The sequence below is a fragment of the Schistocerca nitens genome, chromosome 7 (assembly GCF_023898315.1).
Source record: "Schistocerca nitens isolate TAMUIC-IGC-003100 chromosome 7, iqSchNite1.1, whole genome shotgun sequence".
In the NCBI taxonomy this organism is placed as follows: Eukaryota; Metazoa; Arthropoda; class Insecta; order Orthoptera; family Acrididae; genus Schistocerca; species Schistocerca nitens.
Genome location: NC_064620.1, coordinates 145175116 through 145178405, shown reverse-complemented (window position 1 = coordinate 145178405; position 3290 = coordinate 145175116). Strand labels below are relative to the sequence as shown.

At 42.8% G+C, this 3290-nt stretch overlaps 1 pseudogene; it reads left to right on the top strand.

Moving 5' to 3' along the window:
• Positions 1–2448: 2448 nt before the first annotated feature.
• Positions 2449–2566, top strand: LOC126195994 (5S ribosomal RNA; annotated as a pseudogene).
• Positions 2567–3290: the final 724 nt, after the last annotated feature.

The window sequence follows — 3290 nt, the reverse complement described above, 5'->3', positions numbered from 1 at the left end:
GTCACATATTTGCACCTGTTAGTGTCCTTCAGAGTAGTCACCAGCGTTTTGTAGAACCCGTTGCCAGCGATGTGGAAGGCGTAATATACTGTTAGCAGAGCCTGTTCTGTTGATGGTGTGAATGGAGCGGTCTAAAATTATGGTGACTCGCGTACAACTGTGATGGTGGTATCCTAATACATTACCTTCCTTCACGGCAGACCGTCAATGCATAGTATTACTTTTCGTTTTTGGAGCATTAACTGTGACCATCTTTGCGAAAGAAGCGGCGACACTTTTTGCGCAACCCACCCATCATTTTGCACGACAATGCGCGGGCGCATACAGCGGCTGCTCTGTTCGGTCGATGGGACTGGGAAATACTGTACCATCCACAATACTTTCCGGGCGTTTACATTTGATTCCGAAGGTGAAGGAAGCACTTCGTGGCATTCGATTCAGAACTGATCCAGAGATTCGACAGACAGTAGACCGCTCCATTCGCACCACCAACAGAACAGGCTCTGCTAACGTTATACAGCGCCTTCCACATATCTGGCAACGGGTTCTACACAACGCTGGTGACTACATTGAAGGACAATGACAGCTAAAAACATGTAACTCTTTTGCATCGGTTGTGAATAAATAGTTGTAACTATTGAAGTTCCAACCCTCGTAATAGCACTAGCAGTGTATGTACCAGTAGTCATAACTGTTGTAACATAATGGACGGATTCAACATTACGAAAACCTATGACTGGTTTTCTGTGACACGAAAGAGACACCGGACTGAGAATGGAAAAGATGCTATAAAAAAATTGGCTTTTATGTGCTTCTGTTTGTAGTGAGGATAAATACAGAAAATAACACGATAAATGTTGTAAACTTCAGAATAATATTCCATATAGAAATTATCTCACATTATTCTCATATTGATTTACGTAAATCCAGCTTGGTCAGAAACAGTATTAAAAAATTGCAAGGATGTTTCAGGGTAGCTTGTGCTAAGAAATAATTGTTAAGAAAAACGTGAGACACGTTACGACCTTTCCGATTTAGTTAGCGTTGGCTTCAGCCAATCAGGTCGTTTCACGCGCAATTTCAAACACTTGCACGCCCTAAATTCATGGACATCTGTGAGTCTGTGAGCTACCACTTGCTGAAATGCTCATTACCAGTTAAAATGCGCCGTTTTCGAAAGTGATAAATTTAGCACTCGAGCAACTGACTTTTTCTATAACATGAGCGGGAGCGGCGTACTTCGTACTCTTGTAAATAATAAATGTTTTTGTGAACCAAGGTAAACATATATGAGCAAAATCACAGTTTAATCTTACATTAATTAAGCAATAATAAAATAAACTTACACTGTATGAACTAAAGCACCGTTTAATCAAACAGTAATGAAATATACTCTCATTATGTAACTACTGCCACGTACAGGTGTTTCCCCACAGTAAAGACCCACTCCCTGATTTAAACAGCGCAGTTGCATGAGATCCTAACCAGTTGCGTATTTGCTTACTAATTATCTCGTAGACAACTGCCTCATTGCAGGATCGTGCAGCTAGCTCGTAATCTAGGTCATTTTCATGCACGGATCGTAAATTTTTTTCTCACGTAGCTGCTTGTTTTGTATTGCTGCTGCACCCTTGCACATCTGACAACACAGTTTATCAATGTTAGTTGAAGCACTAATGAAGGAATACGTACGGTCTCGGAATTGTGAAACAACTATGAAGCGGTGCAAACCAATTTAATTTGTGGTTGGCGCATTTTATACACAGGCGCGCCCGCTGAAGGTGAGAAAAAGCTACGTTTGTTCCGTCTGGGAAAACGAAAAACGCCGGCCGCTGGTGGCCGAGCGGCTCTGGCGCTACAGTCTGGAACCGCGCGACCACTACGGTCGCAGGTTCGAATCCTGCCTTGGGCATGGATGTGTGTGTTGTCCTTAGGTTAGTTAGGTTTAAGTAGTTCTAAGTTCTAGGGGACTTATGACCTCAGCAGTTGAGTCCCATAGTGCTCAGAGCCATTTGAACCATTTGAAAACGAAAAACGCGTTTGGAGACGCCGTTTCTGGCAGGCTGCATGAATTTGCCCGCACAACGATCTGATTGTCTGAGTTCAAAACTAATTAAATCGGAAACGGCGTAACGAATTGAATTTTTTTCTTAACAACTATTTTTCAGCACAATCTACCCTGAAACTACCTTACAAGCTTTTCAGAGTGTTTCTGACCACCCTGTATAAATATGGTCTGCAACAATCCATTGCTGTTATCGAGGAGGTGAACCGTAGTGAATAGACAAGAGCATAAATCATGTATCTGGTAATGTGTGCTTCATGGAAAGCAGATAGATACGTTTTAAAGGGTCTGAAAGCTATTACAAATGTGAAAATTAAAAGTCGGAAGAGCGGTGCATTCCAGGTTTGTCTCTGTTCCGTTTCCAGTCTACTTCTAAATCTGGAGACAACGGCCTTGCCGCAGTGGCAACACCGGTTCCCGTCAGATCACCGAAGTTAAGCGCTGTCGGGCTGGGCTAGCACTTGGATGGGTGACCGTATAGTCTGCCGAGCGCTGCTGGCAAGCGAGGGCCACTCAGTCCTTGTGACTCAAACTGAGGAGCTGTTTGATTGAGAAGAAGCGGCTGCGAGACTGACAAACGGCCGGGAGATCGGGGCGCTGACCACCATATCTGCATCCAGTGACGCCTATGGGCTGAGGATGACACGGCGGCCGGTCGGTACCGTTGGGCCTTTTTCTGAACAACTGAAAATAAGAGCTTCAATAATAGCCTGCATACAACTGAACTTCTCCCAGAAAACGTAGATGGGTTACGGCGACAGTCATTAATTGCACCGGCTTTTATGCATCTTTTAGAGTTTGGGCCGCACTTGAACTTTTAGAATACTTTCTCATTTCACCCCATAAAGATGAAGTTGAAAGTTGATGTCTCTACGTTATTTTTCACATTCGGTGAGAGTGATGAGAGTTCTGTTTTCATTTTATGGTCACTACTTCTTATTTGTACCCAAGATATTTTTTGAGAGAGAATATTTTAACAGTCGTTATGCCAGACAGGTTCTGAGTACAAGCTATGTGATCTTTGGTTCTCAGTAGTATTGTCGTTGCCAGTATGGCATTCGAGAGTATTCTGTAAGAGAGTCTGGTGTTTCAAGATACAGACTGCGACGTCACGCTTTATAGTACTACACTGCACAATATAGTTCTACATGATAGCTTCCATATTATACACTTTTATGTTTTCTAATGAATTTTAGTAAAAGTTAATCAGAATACGCCCCACAAT